Source organism: Drosophila obscura, unplaced genomic scaffold (genome assembly GCF_018151105.1).
Source record: "Drosophila obscura isolate BZ-5 IFL unplaced genomic scaffold, ASM1815110v1 contig_75, whole genome shotgun sequence".
Lineage (NCBI taxonomy): Eukaryota > Metazoa > Arthropoda > Insecta > Diptera > Drosophilidae > Drosophila > Drosophila obscura.
The window spans coordinates 1,322,857-1,342,819 of record NW_024542867.1 but is presented as its reverse complement, the minus strand read 5'-3'; the positions used below and the strand labels follow the sequence as shown (position 1 = coordinate 1,342,819).

The window sequence follows — 19,963 nt, the reverse complement described above, 5'->3', positions numbered from 1 at the left end:
CCGTGATAGCGCCATCGTACACCGATAGAAAAAAGCCCTGAAATTTTAATATTTTCTATTAGATTTTAATATTTATGCCATTGATTTCATCCAAGAACGGTTGTATTAAAATTGAATATTTTTCACTTAAATTTTGATATTAATATGGAAATATTTAAATTTAATATGTTTCATATATAAATTTAATATTTTTCATTTTTAAATTTAATATATTTCATACTTAAATTTAATATGTTTCATATCTAAATTTAATATGGTTCATATTGAATAAATTGAATAAAGTTTATATTTGAATTAAATAGTTTACATATTTAATTTAAATATATTTGATATTTTAATCAAATATTTTACATATTAAAATTGAATATATTTCATATTTAATTTAAATATTATTCATATTTAATATCAATATGATTCATATTTAATTTCAATATGATTCATATTTATTATATGTTTTCATACATCCTAAATGTTTTTCCCACAAAAATAAAAATTTTCCATTGTACGTTTTATATTTGTTTAATTATTTATTACATATATGTACATGAGAATCTTAAAATTTATTCATAGGGTGTTATAAATCAAATAGTTTTTAGAGTTGCTTTGAGTATATAAATGCATTGGATATGTTGTAAATTATGCAATATTAACGATTAGATTAGAATTAGATTTGGGATCTCTTATTTCGTAAGCTTGATAATGTGGGTCATATTTATAAATATCCATTTCGAACAAATCACAAATATTTCGTCATTTTCAGAAAAATATAAGATTGATTTAAATACCTTTAATATGGTGTTCATTTTACATGCTAAAAAATAATCTTTCTTGTATATAGTCCCTTTATATTCAATTTTCTCACTTATATCAATTTTGTCATTTTTAATTTTATGATCTACAGTGTTCAAACATTCGATGGTGCTTACAGCAACACTTTTAAAATCGTATTTATCACATATTGGAGGTATACCATTTTCATTTAACATTAAGAAGTTCGAATACTTTGGAGAAGATTTGATTGACAATGATCGTGCTGGATTAATTCTACAGGTTATTGAGTTCATATAAGACTTAGCTTCTTTGTTTCTTGTTTTTTATAAGTAAAACTCTCACCAAATCTGGAGCTTAGCTTTCTGCATTTTTTGGCCATTGTTTTAGAAATTCTGTAGTGTCCCAATTCTGTAAGTTCTTACGACGCAAATCAAATGTTTGTGACCATTTTTCAACGACTACATTCCAATCTGAAATTAAAAATTTAAAAAAAAATAAATTAAATTAAAAAGAACGAACAATTAAAATTAAATACAAAAATATGGATAAAACAAATAATTTTATAAGCACTTACCATTAAACCAGCTGAAAACGAGTTCGAAGGAGAACTTTTTTCAATCCAAGATACAACTTTTGAATTAGCGGACAATGTTTCGTCGTCAAAATTAAACTGAAGTACAAATAAGGAAAATAAATTAGCAAATTATAATTACTTATGTACATATATTATATTATAATATAATATGTACACAAAAAAATAAGTGTACATACCTCTTTCTTTTTCCAAGTGAATAATTTCACTCTAAATTCAGCCCTAAAACCAATATTGGGGATAGCATCACGAATATCATCAGCTGAGATATATTTTAAACTTCGATACGTTATTCCAGTTTCTAAATTTTTTAAAATATACAAAACGTTTTTAATTCCAAATTGTACATGTGTTCACACTGTCAGCCAAACATTAAGTCATGTCACTGCCTATTGCCAAAACTATATAATACCAAGATATTTCAACCGGATTAAATTCAAATTCAGTTTACAGTGGCTGTGAGTCTTTGTCTTTGACGAGGAGCCGCAAAAAAGGAAAAACAACTACATACAGACTTCATATTTTCTTGGTGTGTTGGTGCGGGTCGAGGCATTGACGAAGCCGAAAGCAGAGGCAAAGGCTAGCCTAAAAGAGAATGGAAGAAATACCCCGCGCGCCCGACGCAACATCAGCTTTTCAAAACAAAACGAAAAAATATTTTATGAACGGCTTCGTCAATGCCTCGACCCGACCCGCGTCGAGTCGAGCGACAGAACACACCAAGAAAATATGAAGTCTTACGACGGGAATAGGTCCAGGGCCGGATTAGCAGTTGCCTAGGGCCCTCCTAGAAATAACAGAAAAATGTTGTTGAAAAAACAAAACTCCAAATAATGAATAAAAAATATAATAGCCACTGAGAAAAATACAAAATAAAGGAGGGCCCCAGATTGATGGTTGCCCAGGGCCCGGTTGAGGGTTGATCCGGCCCTGAATAGGTCGCTACATCACATCAGCCCTCAAAACAAAACGAAAAACCAATTCAAGCGGCCAACAATTGTAGAGCCCACACACAAGCACGTATGTGTGAATACATGGCACACACACGTTTACGTAAACTGAAACTCAAACAAAGTCGGTTTCGGCAGCTAAAAATTATTCTATGCATCAATCATATATTTTGGAGTGTACACGTACACAACACATGCATGCTTGCTGCCAGTCGGCTCGTGTGACGTCATGAGCCGAACGCGGCCATTCCCAAAGCCGAAGATCTGGGAACGTTCGCTGCAAGCTCAGCTGCGCCCCTTTCGTTGTATGAACTGGCACATCTATATACTGTATGGTTAGTGTTAGTGACCAATAAAATTGGTAATAAAATTGCAAAACCCAACTTATTAAATATATCAGAAAAACTTATTTCCTTACGTAAAAATATACCCAGAGAGTTATCCGACTTCAGGTGAATAGGGCGCCATGGCACCTCAGGCGTCCGATTGAAATGACGCTGAAGCATGCGTTGGATTTCGGCCAGCTCCCTCTGGATGCGTTCTTGATGCTCCCTGGCGCCGGCGTAGTCCTGATTTATTGGTGGAAAAACGTGATTCTCCCAAGCATGGGGTCGAAACTTGTAATTATACGTCTGGTCCAGCGCGGTATCCACGATGTGATGCTTTACCAAGTTTTTACGCAAGTGGGTCACGTCCCACAGCACTGGGTATGCCTGCGCGGCATGTGCCTTTGCCAAGAGGTTGGCAGGGCACCTGTCCGAGATCACTGCCAGTAGCATCCCCGTCCCTCGATCATCGATAACACCGTTTGGAGGCCCTCATAGATGGCCTGGCTTCCCAACACGTTCTGATCCACCGAAACCGTCTTCAAGTGGAGGAAATGGAAGTTCCCTCCTTTTAAGTTGAAGGCGGCAACGACCAGCACCTTCCAACGGTAAAAGAGGAATCGGGGGTTGGGCAAAAACGGGATATGAATCTCGTCATATACAACGACGAATTGTTCGTCGTTGTCGAAATGGTCCAAGTTGCCGGAAAGGTCCACAACTCCAAGTATCAGATGCGGCGATCGCAAGACCTGGTATTAGCTTCCAGAATCACTGCAGGGTTCACGCCGGGACGGTGCGGTCCGAAAATTCGTATAGCGTCCATAGTGGGCTTGTAAGAAAAAGAAAAAGAGCTCTGGTGTTTCTCTTTTTATATGATGCCTAGATCTCAGAGACTATAAGAGCTTGAGCAAATTTTGTGTGCGACTTCTGATATATTCAACCAACTATACAATAGTCGAGTCGAGTCGAGCGACAGAACACACCAAGAAAATATGAAGTCTTACGACGGGAATAGGTCCAGGGCCGGATTAGCAGTTGCCTAGGGCCCCCTAGAAATAACAGAAAAATGTTGTTGAAAAAACAAAACTCCAAATAATGAATAAAAAATATAATAGCCACTGAGAAAAATACAAAATAAAGGAGGGCCCCAGATTGATGGTTGCCCAGGGCCCGGTTGAGGGTTGATCCGGCTCTGAATAGGTCGCTACATCACTTCAGCCCTCAAAACAAATCGAAAAACCAATTCAAGCGGCCAACAATTGTAGAGCCCACACACAAGCACAGTATGTGTGAATACATGGCACACACACATTAACGTAACCTGGAAACGAAATTCAAAACAAACTCAAAACGGTTTCGGAAAATAAGAATTGATACAAAATTTTGTCGTGTCTGCTTACACACATACATTTGCAATTCTCAGCTTGCTTTCGCTTCCCGACATGAGTCATACATGTCATACGGCCCAGCTCCCGACCCGAATGGCCTGGCTCCCGACCCGAATGTCTCAGCCTCACAGAGCCGAAGCGCTGGGAGCCGGGACAGAACACTCATCTTTCGCCCCTTTCGTTGTATGAACTGGCACATCTATATACTGTATGGTTAGTGGTACGGGTATAAGCGTCCCCAGAAGCGACTCGCACGTTCCTTCTCGTTTTCACATAACTCTAGTATCTTACGTCTGGTTGGAAAGAACTTTGCTATTTGGGAGGGTTTTCGGCGGATACCAGAATCTGTCCAGCAGCGGTCCTAGTATCAAGGCGATTTCCTTAACGGCAATCACAATTAAATGCAGGGATAGTTCCATTACAGCTTACAGCACGGCAGGCATAACTACAGCGCAAAATTACGCTGGTACAGGCCCCTTCCTCGTCAATATTGCACATACATTTTTTTTTATATGTCGACTTAAATTTGAGATTTATTTATATTATAAATATTTGCTTCAGCGAGTAATTGCTGAAAATTTTGAAGTGTTCATTAATAAAATAAGAATGGGCCGAAACCGGCCTAGGTGTGTCGGGTCTCTGACGATCCCGACAGCCGCCCCAACCTTACCTAACCTAATAAAATAAGGGCCAAAATGCGGGTACCGTAATACAATTGGTTTCTTTTTAACTCAGACATGTCAAATGGCAGAGATGTTGCGTATGCTATTATATTGGCCATGTGTGTCGCCAGCAATCGGCCCATCATCTCAAATTTACTGGAATAAATACGGTTCATTTTTAAGGATTGTCTGCCTGAACTCGGAAAGTATTTTTGTATCATATTGTATATGCCATCCACCTCCTTCTTATTGTTTCGGCTGGTCGGCGTTCCTTTGAATATATCTGTCCAGTTGCTTTCTGTGAAACTCATCTCGTACAGTTTTTGTACAGTAACATCCGAGCTGAGTATAGGTGTCGGAACATTCCGCTGATGGAAGACATCCCATATCACAGGGAATTTTTTGGAAGCAGCCACGTGCAGGGCTTCAAAATTTTATTTGGCCATCAAATTTTCAGATTCCCAGCTTTGATGGACGTTTCTGATTCTATAAATATAAATTGGGATCTGTTAAATACAAAATGAATTGATTTTTTTTAAATTTGATATCAAAATAATTGTAATGAAAACTACCTTGTTACTTAAATAAAACAAATAAAAGTAAATTTTGCAAAACTTTCTATGACACTACTATTATTTTGTATATAAGAGCGAGATTGTTTTACTTACCACACGGATATAAATATATCGGAAATTGCTTCCGTCCATGTTTATTGCAGCAAATGCCAGCGCCCTCAATTTCATTCCTCCTTCATCACTGGGTGTCCTAAGGTAGTGCTGAAAATATTTAAAAAATAAAAATTTGAATTATATATTTAAATATACACTTACCATATGCGGTAGATGGTATTCGTCAAAATAAATAGCGAGGGGTTCATTAACAAACTGGTTAACGATGACAGTAAGTTTATTTTTCCATTCTTTATCTAATCGAAATGTGATGGGCGCTCCAAAAATTTTATTATTCCTACACCAATGCTTTTATCGAACGTTGCAAATAAATACAACATGTGATCAGCAATAATGGGTTCACTATCAGTATCATCTTCTGTGTCTGTCCAGTAGGTGTCTATTGGAATATGGTGTGTCCTTCAGGAAGGGACAGGATCTGGCAGCCATATTGAGTGGCTGCTGTTGTTGAATTGGCAACTTCCAAACTTCCAAAACAGCCGCTCGATTCTGCATAAAAATATGGATGTAACTCGGAAGCACCGAGGATTCAACTAACAACATTCAAACAGCCACCTGTTGGTTGCGGGGACTCCGAAGTGTGCGTGCTTCCTATGCTGGGTTTGATGATGGGCTCCCCATGCAAATTTCCATACTTCTCTTCGTCGGACTCCAATTCCTCCAAACAGGCACCCAGAAGATCCTCAAAGGGCACGGAGTCTGCGACACTTAGAGACGACATAGATGTTTCCTAATCATTGCTCGTCCTGGCGCGCTTGCGCTCCACTGCACAGTGGACGGTATTGTATGGAATCAGCGGCCAAAAATAGTTCCACTGCCTACATCAAAGTTAAATTTTTGTCTTAGCTTTTTAAAACTATCTGAGCTCAAAAGTAATCGGTTAAGCAAGTTCTCATTTGTAGCGACCCGTGAAATCTTTCTGTATGATGGAGTCGAAACATCTTGATGACTTTATTTCTTGACTATGCAGCTTCATCAGAAAGCTCTCCAAAACTTATGAATATTCAATAACATCCGGCGCGTGAATTAAAATTTTATGGGCTGGCGGAGGAAGATAGTACCAGAAATACTTGGATGTTAGTCCTCTTGCAGTAACTAATGAAAATTTTCTACATTTATTTTGTACTCTGATGATAGGGCTTGCAGTAATGTTGTACAATTCTCAATTAAATGCTTTTCTATGCCGGTTATTTCAGCATATAAATGGGGATCATTACAAAATTTTCTTGCAGTGTTTCCATCATTTGAAGATCCGCTACCACCTGTTCTTGGTTTGTCAACTATTAGACCCATTTTATTGAACTCGCACTGAATATTTTGTTTTTGCCTCAGAAATTTTATATATTTATTTTAAAATTATCCAGTAAAATATTCTAGCTTGTAGATTATAGTTGAAACTCGCCGCTCGAATTTGCTACCGTTTCTATACATACATATGTATGTAAATATGTATGTATATATGTACATTAGAGGCTTACGCCGACTGTGTTAGCTTCGGCGGCGGCGTAGAGGCCAAAAAATATCGGCGGCGGAGGCGGCGGCGGCGTAAGCAATAAATAAATAACATTTTTATTTTTGTATCTTAAAAAAAGATCACTTCATGTGTTTATTAGGTTAGGTTAGGTTAGGTTGTCCCGGACGGCCCTCCCGGGGCCACGCATAGGCCAGTATGGCCCTTAGTTGTCCGGATTGATGCGTATGGACCTTCTGAGTGTTTTTACGCGGTTTCGAAATCCGTGAGGATCGAGGAGAGTTTTGCAAAGGCAAGGAGTTCCGCTGGCGTCCTCTTGGATGTATCTTCCAGCGATGCCAGTACCGGGTTGCCAAGATGTTTGTTTCTTGCCCTTGAGAGGGCCGGGCATTGGCAGATTAGATGTTCCAGGGTTTCGATAGCCCCAGATTCATCGCATTTCCTGCACTTGTTACTGTTCGTGATGCCTAGTTTGACAGCATGTGCTGCAGCCAGGCAATGACCTGTGAGTATACCTATTAGCATCCTACAGTCCTTCCGTGGTAGGTGCAGTAGGTATTGGCTGAGTTTACCATTGCTCTCCTTGCACATGGTTTTCGCGATCTTGCAGTTGGTGGTTCTCCTCCACCTGCTGCTGGCCTGTATGTGTGCCCTCCTTTCTAGATCGCTTTGGAGCGCTCTGAGGGAGACAGGCACGTTCTCAGTCCTCTCGTTTGCCAGCCCGACGCCTTCCTTAGCCAGTACGTCTGCTGTCTCGTTGCCTTCGATGCCCTGGTGGCTGGGAACCCAATAGATCCGCACTGACTTAGTCGTGCTTAGGAAATCTAATGCCTCCCTGCTTGCCAGGACATTTTTGGAACTGACCGCTGACGACTGCATGGATCTTATCGCCGCCTGGCTGTCCACGAACAGGTTGATCACATTATGTGGGCGTTCCGTACATCGAGCAACCTCCGCCGCTTTCCGTATGGCAAAGACTTCTGCCTGGAATATGCTGCATTGGTCCGGTAGCTTATAGGACAGCCTTATTTCAGGGTCTGTACAATATATGCCCGCACCTACTCCTTCCTCCATCTTGGAGCCATCCGTGTATATGTTGATGTGTTGGGTCTGGTCCCGACCCCTTTTCCAGTCGTCGGGTCCCATAAATGAGGTTGTGTTTACGTCCAGGCAAGTTTGGGGATAATGTAGTCAGATATACTGGTCATGTCTCGGCCAATTGAACTGTGCCCGAATCCCTGTAGAGACATGTTTCCTGATGCTACTAAGCGTTGTGCCGCCTTTGCTGCAATCAGTTGAGCGTGGATGTCCAGGGGGTCGATTCCAATTATGGTTTCGAGAGCTTTTGTTGGGGTTGACCTCAGCGCCCCCGTAATGCAGAGCAGTGCCTGCCGCTGGGTCCTTTCCATAAGCTTATTGTACGTCTTCTTTTCTGTCGCTTGCCACCACACTAAGACTCCGTACAGCAGAGTCGGTCGCACCACCGATATGAAGATCCAGTGCATTAAAGCAGGTGACAGGCCCCATGTGCTGCTGAGCATCTTCTTGGATGCGTATAGCGCAATGGTGGCCTTCTTCACCCTTTCCAATACATTGGGTCTCCACGCCAGCTTGCTGTCCAAAACTATGCCGAGGTATTTGACTTGTGTTTTAGGGGTCAGACTGGTTTTTTCAATTTTCGGGGGGATCCATGCCGGTACCTTGTATCTCTTGGTGAAGAGAATGAGGTCCGTCTTGTCCGCGTTGATACTGAGTCCTACTTTTCCTGCCCACTCACATATCTCCCTGAGTGTTGATTCCATTATGGAGCTGAGGGTCGATGGACATACTCCCGTAATAATTATGCTTATGTCATCTGCATAGGCTGTTATTTTTGGGGCTCTCCTCTCGAATCTCTTTATCAGGTCGTCGACCACCAGATTCCATAGGAGGGGCGAGAGGACCCCACCCTGAGGTGTGCCTCTGTGCGCCCCTTTCACCATGGAGGCGGTGCCCCACTCTGAGTACACCCGTCTACAACTTAGAAGGTTCTTTATCCAGAGGTTGATTGCGGGATGTGTATTGGTCGCTTCTAGGCGGTCCATAATAGCGCTCGTAGTGACGTTGTTGAATGCTCCGGATATGTCTTTTTTTTTTTTTTATATCGGGAGACCTGGACCCGGCCTTAGCTAGACACTGCATTACCTCGGACAGAGCAAACGGCAATGCATTAACCCGATCCGGGGTAATGCAGTGCCCATTGCCCGGCCGGCACCCTCTGGGAGGGTTCAGCTGGAGGATTTTTGCCTGGCCCATGTGTTTATTATGTATTCAACAAAATTTAAAAAAAATTACAACAAATTAACTGTAGTCCTTCATGGACTTTCCTTACTAATATAAAAATTTAAACTTGTCAAATATAAATGACAAGACTTAAACAAATTAAATAATAAATAAAAAAATGGAGATCTGAATTTCTCTTTGCAAAGTTAAAAAAATAATAATAATAAATTAAGATAAGTTTTCTTTGCAATGATCATAGTTGTCATGAATGAAAACAATTTTGTTTACGTTGTGAGGACTGAGCTGCGATCGTTTATGAGTTATTGTTAGACCTTCTATAGAAAAGACTCGCTCACTGGGTGTGCTCGTTGCTGGAATACACAGAACATTTCTTGCTAGCACAGATAATAAGGGCATTGCAGATGCCTTTTCCCTCCATAAACTTAAAACGTCTTGGCATGAAGAAAAACTTAAAAGTAGATGGCATTCAGCTTCCAAATTGCTATTTAGTATTTTTAGAATGTCGCTGAGCAAGCTTTAATATTTTGCTTACAGATGGAGATTCACTTAAACGATCCTGCTGATCGCTAGCTTGTTGTACATCGCCAATCAGCTCTTTAAACATTTTTAACAAAAAATCAGATTTAGTTAAATTTTGGGCTTTACAGTACTCTAACATACAATCTATTGAGCTGAATCGCGGATCTAGTAAGGATGCGCAGACTAGAATATCTGATATTGGGAATCTCGAATCCAATTTAATCTTTACATTATTTTTCATTTCAAACAAAGAAAGCGGTTCATTGCTTTCAGCTTCACCCAAAATTGAGACGATCTCTGTTCTGATAGCTAACGCAAGGCTTATTGATGAATACAAATCCCCTGACAAAATATTTTAAATTTTTGCAAAAAGTCACGAAGTTTATATAAAAGCTGTACTTCAGTCTCTAATAGTATCAAATCAATCTTGTTGCTGCTAGTGAGCAATTTATTTATTGCAGCTTTTTGGCACCCAAAACTGCTAAAACGCTGTTCCACCTAGTTGTGACCGAGTTTTTAAGAGAAACATTACTCTTGTCCACCAAACTACTTCGCAAGTAATTAGTGTTGTTAATGTTCTTATAAGTTTGCAGGGGAACATCATCCAACGGTCCAAAATCATCATCGTAGTCAACCCATTCAGTGTCTTCGGATGCAAGCAGTTCTTCTAAATTGTCGATATTTGACAAAACTGCATTTTGAAGTGCGTCAACTTGACATCTTAAAACATGTGTCTTAAATCGTAAAGCTCTCACAATACTTTTGCACTTCACAATTAAGTTTTTAGTTTCCGACACGGAATTGTAGCCACTACATTAGCAATTGTGTAGTCCTTGTCCAAGGCAGAAATGGTTGTTTAAACACCCCAAATTAATAGCTTTTTATACCCGTACTCAAAAAAGAGTAAAGGGGTATATTAGATTTGTGGTAAAAGTGGATGTGTGTTACGCAGCGAGGGAAACGTTTCCGACCCCATAAAGTATATATATTCTTGATCAGCTTCAATAGCCGAGTCGGTATAGCTATGTCCGTCCGTCTGTCCGTCTCGATGAGCGCCTGGATCTCAGAGACTATAAGAGCTAGAGAAACCAAATTTGGTTTCCAGACTCATGTGATATCCCACAAGTGTATTTCAAAATTTCGCCCCGCCCCCAGAAAGGACGAAAATCTGTGGCAGGCACAATTTTAAAGATAAGAAGATCCCAAGAAGCGACTCGCACGTTCCTTCTCGTCTTTTTTTTGGTTTGCGGACCATGGTAATTAGGTGAATCTTCTAAAGCCGACGATAAAGGGCATGCCCGATTCGAGTTGAAACGAGAAGGAACGTGTGAGTCGCTTCTGGGGACGCGACTCTACTTATACCCGTACTCAGTCAGTATATACATTTTTAAGCTTATGAGTTTTAAGAATTTTAGAAAAAAAAAAAATTTTACATTTTACATTTTTTTGCTACATATGATATCTACATCTCATATACAATGTATATTCTACATCTAACATGTAGATTTTACATGTTCCAATTGGATTCTACATCTCCTCCGCTAGGGGTTGCTCGCGCACTGAACGCGGCAGAATGTGCGAGCGAGAAGGAAAATGAGACGCGTTGTTGGTTGCGGGAGGGGGAGGGGAAGCAACTGAAAATGAATTTCTTCATTCTGGCTATAATTATGATCCGATCTGATTCAGATTCGGCAATCTGGTAGATATGGGCATTCTCTACGATACTGCGTTTTTAGTTTTATCGTATCTTTAAAACTGTGCCTGCCACAGATTTCGTCCTTTGTGTGGGCGGAAGGGGGCGGGGCGAAATTTTGAAATACACTTGTAGCAGTGTGATATCACATGAGTCTAGAAACCACATTTGGTTTCTCTAGCTCTTATAGTCTCTGAGATCCAGGCGCTCATCAAGACGGACAGACGGACAGACATGGCTATATAGACTCGGCTATTGATGCTGATCAAGAATATATATACTTTATGGGGTCGGAAACGTTTCCTTCTCTGCGTTGCACACATCCACTTTTACCACAAATCTAATATACCCCTTAACTCTTTTTTGAGTACGGGTATAAAAACACGCCTACGGACTAAGCACCCCCAATATAAATCTGTTTTTATTTTAGGTACTGAGAACATATTCAAATTTAAAAAAAATGATGAAGCAATGGAATGACTAAAATATTTCCCTCATACGGTAAACCTACACCTTTACTTTGCAAATCTACAAATTCAAACCTTTCCTCTAATGCTATGGTTTCCCTATTTACTAAAACTATTCCTAGTCCGATTGAGTTTATAGGTTCCTCCTAGCTCCTAATATTTGAAAGTCTTTTCGCTATAATAGCTCCTCCCTCATCTGCCGTAAACCCTGTCACAATAATTGGGATATTTCCTTTTAATAAAAATAAATGATCAGGTTCCTTTTCTGATAAAAAAAAAATGATTAAAAAAGCACTTACTACCCACTATCCTAGGATTTTTCTGTACTTTTATTTTCATTCTGTCTTCACTCATTTTTCTAAATATTTATTCAAGAATTTTACTAGGCTTTCGGACACATTTTTTTTAAGTTTGTAAATAATTTTCAAACGCATACGATGAGCCGGAAATTGGATCTCCGATTTGATCTACAGTCTCCTTTACGTGCAATAAACTGTGTACATTATAAGACACCGTATTTTCACCGAATACAATTGGAAAATTTTGAACAAAATGATCTAAAATGCGTTGACAAGTTTCCTTATTTATATTACGGAGCTTAGAACTGCATAACATTCTATATGAGCAATGAAGTAACATAAGCTCATAATAAAGGTCGTCACTGACTTCATTTTTGAAGGCAATGATTCCCGTGTACAGCAAAAATTGTCTAAACTCCGTGGCTTTAAAGTTACACAATTCATCTTGAGATTTAGGCCTACGCGCAAACTCTCTGGGAATAAATTTTTTTAGGGACACTAGCTTATCTGAAATGCGTTCTGTGGACTCTTTCGAACTTTTTACTTCTAACTTATTATTGACAAACCTTAACAACATCTTACGCATCACTCCTAACTCTACCAAATGCATGCAATCTAAGGGAATCTGTGACACCATGGAAATGTTAATTTCTTCTAATATTGACCTACAATTTAAATACTGACTGCTATGATGACAAGGATATCTTCTAAGCGCAAAATCTTCATTGGTAATTAAAACTCCTGAAGTAGTACCATAGGTCAAAATTCTGTCTACCCTTCTGGCTATCTGTGTACATTTGGCGCACCCGTGACTAGATGCGTGTCCCGGGGTGCCGCTAATAAATGCTCTTGCTGGAGCATCGCAAACTACGCCCTAATAACAATATTTATAGGTCTGCCACAAATGGTAATTCCTTTCTAAAAAATTTGTTAACGCCACAGCTATGGACTTTCCTAAAAATATTCCAACTGGAAACACTGGAAAATTTGGAAAATTGTTGACTCTAACTAATACGGGCCATAGCTGTGTCCTTGAACTTCTGAATAATGGAAGTCCGTCAATATTTATATCAATATTTAGCTCTTCCATTATTTTAATGTTCTGAAAATGGCGTTGAAGCTGCCAAGCTAGATCTATGTGAAGATAAGATCCTCCACCAATTAACTGAATGTCGCCTCTGTTTTGGCGTTTTGCTTTGTAAAACGGACAAACATCTATATTTTCCTCTTTTAAAATACCTACTAAGTCTAGTGCACATTCACGCGTTGGCCTTTGTTTTATAAACCACTGCCTTAGTTTTGTCATTTAATGACGATTTATTTGGTTGAATTTCCTCATAAACTAATTCTTCCTGTTCTATCTGTATTCCAGTTTCTTCTAATTATTTTTCTACCAATTTTTTTTCCACTTAAATAAAAGTGCACTGCACGACGCTAACTTTTCAAGGTTCGATTCCCTCTCACACTTTCGGAGTCTGCGCAAATGCCGTTTGCTCATAATTTTATTCAAAATATGTAATATCTTGTCACGTACCTGTTGTATGGCGTTTAATTTATTAATTTGAAGTGTTATTTCTCACTTTTTAATTAAATAATCGCAAAACAATTTCAAGTGCTTCTTCCAGCAACTAGATCTAGCACAGAAGTGGAAAAAAATCAACGCACAAAGCATACGCGCGGAGAACAAATGCATTTTGTTTGTGTACTTTTTTGTCTCTTGCATTCCACGAGTGCAAGTACAGTAAAGTATCACGAATAACTTACCATTTTGGTGCGAATTGCATGTAACAGCATCAGTAAAAACTAACTGAGTCCGCACTGTAGTCTAACTCTTTTTCGCGGTTTCTTCATAATTCCACGGTTTTACGGTTATTTGTCGACTTCGAAAACAAAGCGAGGGCGGCTTCGTTTCTGTTTTTCTGTTTCGACTGGGTTCTGATCGCTTCCCGCATAACTAGTTGCAGAACTATTATATTGTATCCGACAAAGGCCTAGTCGCCGTTCGCTTCCCGCTTTCCGGCGCGGAGCTAGTTCGAGAGGGTCAATTCACCCCTTTGGTTCTACAGGGACGGACACATAGAAATATGGACACTGTCCATATTATAGAAAATTATTAGATTCCAAGAGGAGGCTACAATTTCAAGATAGTAGATACCAGATACCTCCGAAATGAGATCCTGCCGGGGGGATAAAATGCCAATCAATTCTATATTTTTCAAGTTGCGCAGCAATCATAGTATTTCTTGGATTGCTTTAACTACATCTTGATCTAACTTTCTTGAAGCTCCTACGAAATTTGTTCCGTTGTCGGAATAGATGTTAGAAGATTTATCGCTAGACGAGGTAAATGTGCCAAGTGCTGCTAAAAATGCATCAGAATTTAAATCACTGACCATTTCTAAATGTATTGCTTCGGGAGCCATACTAACAAATACAGCAATATATCGTTTATATGACTTTTGGCCACGAGTTTTGGAACATTTTACGTAATAAGGACCTGCATAATCTATTCCAGTATTTAAGAAGGGGTATGTCATCGTAACTCTCTATTGAGGCAAATTACCCATTATTTGTTGAGCTGTCTTTTGTCTGTATCTTGCGCACTTTACGCATTCTTTTAAATATTTTAACCAATTTTTGAGCCCGAAAATCCAATACTTTCTTTGGATATAATTACGCATTAAGTTTATGCCTCCATGTAAGGATTCTTTATGGCATCCCTGATATGTGACATTTGTCTAACATTATTTGGATGTTTAACATCAAATTCGGCGGCGGAGTTTTGCAATCTTCCACCCACTCAAAGTATTCCATCCGTGTCTAGAAACGGATTTAAAGACAAAATTTTGTTATTTGTCTTCATTTCTTTGTTGTTTTTTAGGCACTGTATTTCTAAACGGATCTGGTGTTCTTGCTGTTTCTTTATAACAACCTTTTCAGCTAGTTTTAACTCGCTTACTGAGAGAATAGATTGATATGATTTATTCGTTGTTCTTATATGAATAAATCTAATTGTGTAAGCCACTATGCGTATTAGTTTTTTAATGCAGGAATACCTCTCTAGTAAATTGTAAATAGGATCGTCTATTTCGTTATTTATTATTGTGTTTATCAGCACAGTTTCCTCTATAGTTTGCTGTTGAGGCCAATGCTCCTTTGAGTCAGCTAGCCATTTAGGACCTTTCCACCAAAGATCACAGCTAGTCAATTGGTTAGAATTAATTCCCCTATATGCTAAGTCAGCTGGATTATCTTCGGACGTTACATGATTCCATTCAGTATTCGTCAATCTCCGAATGTCATCTGTTCTTCGTCTGATAAATTTGATCTTACTTTGACCACTCGTAATCCATGCTAAAGTGATAGTGGAATCACTCCAAGCATAGATTTCTACCATATTTTCAAAGGATTCTTTTACTCTTTGAATTAATATACTTAGCAAACGAGCTGCACACAGCTCCAGTATAGGGATGGTTTTTCTATTTTTAATTGGATTGACTCTACTTTTGCAAGCTCCTATAGTTACAGCATATCCTATTTTAACATACACTACTGCAGAATATGCTTTTTCCGAAGCGTCAGCAAACCCATGAAGTTGAATTACTGAAAATTCTTTGGACTTTATCCACCTTGGAATTCGAATATTTTCTAAATTTATTAAATTTTCTTTGTGAGTTTCCCAGTCTTTCCTATCTTCTTTTGATAATTCCTGATCCCATCCTGTTTTATTTATTCAAAGCCTTTGAATGAAAAGTTTTCCTATAATAGTCACGGGAGCCAGTCATCCTAAGGGATCATAGATTTTTGATAGTGTCGATAACACAACCGTTTTATTTGTTATTTTGGATGACCCGCAGCTTACATTGAACTTAAATAAATCTTTTTGGAGTTCCCATTTGAGTCCCAGAGTCTTAACATTTTCATTCTTAACAATACTAAGAACTTTATTGTCACCAGTGTCTTCCATCCGTGTCCACGCATGAACTAAAAATTTGCAGAGATTTTTGCAATTTGTTAAAGCCGTTCAAAGATGCAACAGAAAAAATCAGCGGAGAAAATTACGTAACAGTGAGCTTAGTAATTCCATTGATTTCCATCCTTTTGAAAAAACTAAAAGATATGAAAGTGGAATCGGATGATGGCTCAACTACGAAAGACTCACTCTTGAAAGTTTCGCAAAATTGCTTTGACAAACTAAGCATCAATAAAACTCTCGTAAAGGCAACAATATTGGTTCCTCGATTCAAAAAGATGTACATACATACACTGTTTTTATTATTTCCGAATTGTTGGAAATCCATTTTCTTAAATTAAATCCAACTTTTAGTAGTTCGTTTTAAATTAATTTAATTAAATTTTTTGCGTCTTTTATAGAATACGCGCCAGTCATTATGTCATCCATGTAGAAATCATTCCTAATTATTTCACTCATTTTTTTGTTCTGGCATTTGTCCGCTATATCCACCAGAACTCTGGTGGCCAAATATGGAGCAGATGCAGTACCATAAGTGACGGTTGTCAATTTATAATTTTTTCTACCGGAGAATTTCTCCATAAAATATATTGATATTTTTTATCTTTTTGATCTTTTTCAATTATTTTATCTGACGGTACATTTTTTCGATGTCCGCAGATACAACATATTCCCATTTTCTCCACTTAATAATGGTATCAAAAATATCTTTTTGAACTCGTGGACCAATCCACATTATATCATTTAAGCTTTTATTATTAGTAGTTTTGGCTGAAGCGTCAAAAACTACTCTTAGCTTGGTCGTTAGGCTTGAATCTCTAATAACCGCCTGATGTGGTATAAAATATTTGCCTTCACTATTTACCTCGACCATATGTCCTAAATCCATATTTAGTATAGTCAACCTTAAGTTTTTGATTCCTTTCTAACTTTTTCTCCAAATTCATAAAACGAGATATTGCTTGTTTCCTTGAATCTCCCAAGGTGACATCTTCTTTAAATGGAATTGACACAATGTATCGCCCATCTGAATCTTTCTTTGTTGTTCTTATGAAGTTGTTTTCACATAATTCAGATTCGATATCATTTTTGTCTTCTTTCTCCTCATCCCAATATCGATCCATATCTTTTAATTCGATAGTGGTTGCAACAATTGATTCTTTTCCTTTCGATTTTTTACATCCTGAGACAATCCACCCGAAATCCGTTTTTTTTTTGACACAAGAGCACATTTATTTTCTTTTCCTTTCGATTTTTTACATCCAGAGACAATCCACCCGAAATCCGTTTTTTGACCCAAGAGCCCATTTGATTTTAGCAATTCCATTCTGTATAATATGAGCGTATTAATCTGCCCCAATGATAAGGTCAACACGACCAGGTTTTTAAAATCGGGGTCAGCGAAATTATACTTTTCCCATTTCGATTTGTCAACATTTACGTTGTTGACGGGAAGAGCCTTCATTAATTTTGGCAGTATTATGGCGTCAACCTATACAATTTTTTTATAAATCTTCACTTTAAATGATTTCTTTTGCACAGCGAACATGATGTTTCGCTAGTGCATTTTGTACTATGTGTGTGTTTTAGGCATTTAAAACACAGAAACACCTGTTTAACTTTATCCATTCTTTCAGATGGACTTAAAGCCTTAAATTTGTGGCATTGAAATTTTAAGGTCTCCCAGCCGAGCATTAGTTAGTATTTATAGTCAGTGGTGCAGCCTTAAAGTAAATCATGTTATTTGTTCGTTATTTGCACTGCCCAATGTACCTAATTGTAATCGACATGTATCTACACCCGCCCCCTCACTTTAATAGCCGTTTCAACCATTCTTTCGTCTCTTCGTTTCGCACCTTTCTTTCTATCGCCTTTCGAAATCACTCTCTCGATCTATCAGCTCTCTCGTTCTCTCGAACACTCCCTCGCTCTCTATTTCGTTAGTATCGCGTAGGGCACGGGCAATTCGGTCCGTCTGCCCTAACATTCCTTCGCAATGGTCATGATCTGGTCTAGCACTTGCATGGCTTTGCAATCTCTCGCACTTTTCTTTCGTCGCATATATAAACACGAATCGCGGTTTATATATGCATCTAACTTTCGTCTTCGCTTTTGCGAAGATATATTGTGTGTCTAGGACAACTATTAGTAGACAACTCTTTTATGTTGTTACTAAGTATTTTGTTAACAGGTTTTTCATCCTGAACCTAGCTTATCGAATTTAATCGCTGCCCGCAAAAATCCATGACGTCGGATAATTTTTGAATTTCCTGGTTTTTCTTAACATGGCTCTCATATAATTGCAGAGCCTCTTTATTCTCTTTTCTGATAACTATATGTGCGATTTGAACCTGGCGGGAAATCAGAAAAGGGGCACACTAGAAGTGGTGCAAGTTATACGGCAACCCTCTGATCACCGGTAGATAACCATGAATCGATAACCTTCCCGATCGTCGTGGTGAGCAAGGTCGTTCCTATCGTGTCGTTGAGAAAAGAAGTTAAAATAAAGTTGTCCACCCGAAATACTTTTACGAGAACTAATTTAAGCACCAATTGTATCACGTTTAAAACCTATCCTAAAATACATTAAATAAACACTGGAATATTATAATTTTCCTACAATTTGGGGGCTCAACCGGGATATGGCCCAAGCGTGAGGTGCAACTTAAAATTGTAAAAGTGCTGTGCGTTGGCAGAACGTTCCAGAAAAATCAGGCCACATACATACTGCGTAGAAGGTCACGAAAACGCGAAAAAGTCTACGGCGCATAAAATCTACAAACGTTTTGTGTGCAACCGACTAAGCGGCGACAGTGCATGTGTATGTATGGGTGAACAAGGAGACACGAAACGACCAAGCAGCAGAAAAGGCTGGAAAAAGACGTTTTCGTGGAATCGACTCGGCGACACGATTGATTTGTTTGTGCGACACGAAGCAGCAGGAAAGGCTGGAAAAGACGAAAGTAGATTGACGATCTATAGTAGTCGACAGTCCAAGCGTCAGGAGAAGGTTGCGCTGGAATTACGTAGACTGGAAATTTGCGGAAGCTGGTCTGTGAGAAGGCGTTGGCGAGCATTGGCAAGCAACGAAAGGCAGAAGCGAGCGGTGCAAATCAGAAACGTAAAGCAAATCTGGTACAAAGGGGACGGAAAACTTGGAAGTCGAAAGGAAGACAGTCAGCAGTATTTTTTGGACGACGTCGGCAAGGAAGTGCCGAGCAACGAAAAATCAGACGAGAGAAGCAGATCTTCTGAAGTGGGGAAGTAATGAATTAAGAACTTTTGGTAATAATTAACTGTATAACCCTTTATTAATTCGATAAGTTTTCGGTAAGATTTATTACATTAACCCTTTTTGATTCTTGATATTTAACGTAATCGATATTCAAAATGCAACTAGAAGAGATCATGTTAATGCGAGTTGCAGATCTGCGCTCGAAGCTATCTGAACTAAATTTGTCCACGACACGATTTGCAGGATAGACTTCTTGCTCACTTCGGCATTCGGGATGATGATGATGGTGGTTCGGATGGAGATGAGTCGGTAGTTACCGCAAACGAATTTGCAGGTATTGCCATGCCACAGACCCGATCTTTGTTTACCCTGAAAGATGTATAGGGTAGTGTCTCCACTTTCTCAGGAACAAATAGCCCAGATGTAGAGCAGTGGGTACAAGAGTTAGAAGAATGTTCGGTCACCGTGCAGTGGAGCACACTGCAGTTGTTTATCTATTCCAAACAGTTGCTTGATGGAGCTGCAAAATTATTTGTACGCAGTCAGGAAAATATTAGGGACTGAAATTCACTAAAGGAGTCATTGCTGCGGAGTTTACAGTTAAAATATCTTCTGCGGAAGTACATAGGAAGCTAGGAAAACGTA

General features: G+C 38.9%; 1 long non-coding RNA gene across 1 annotated transcript; it reads right to left on the bottom strand.

The window, feature by feature from the left end:
* Window positions 1-800: 800 nt before the first annotated feature.
* LOC121405139 lies at window positions 801-1,668 on the bottom strand. Its single transcript, XR_005968387.1, has 3 exons — window positions 1,543-1,668; window positions 1,346-1,441; window positions 801-1,241 (listed from the first exon to the last, which is right to left on the bottom strand). It is a non-coding gene; the product is annotated as an uncharacterized LOC121405139 (long non-coding RNA).
* Window positions 1,669-19,963: the final 18,295 nt, after the last annotated feature.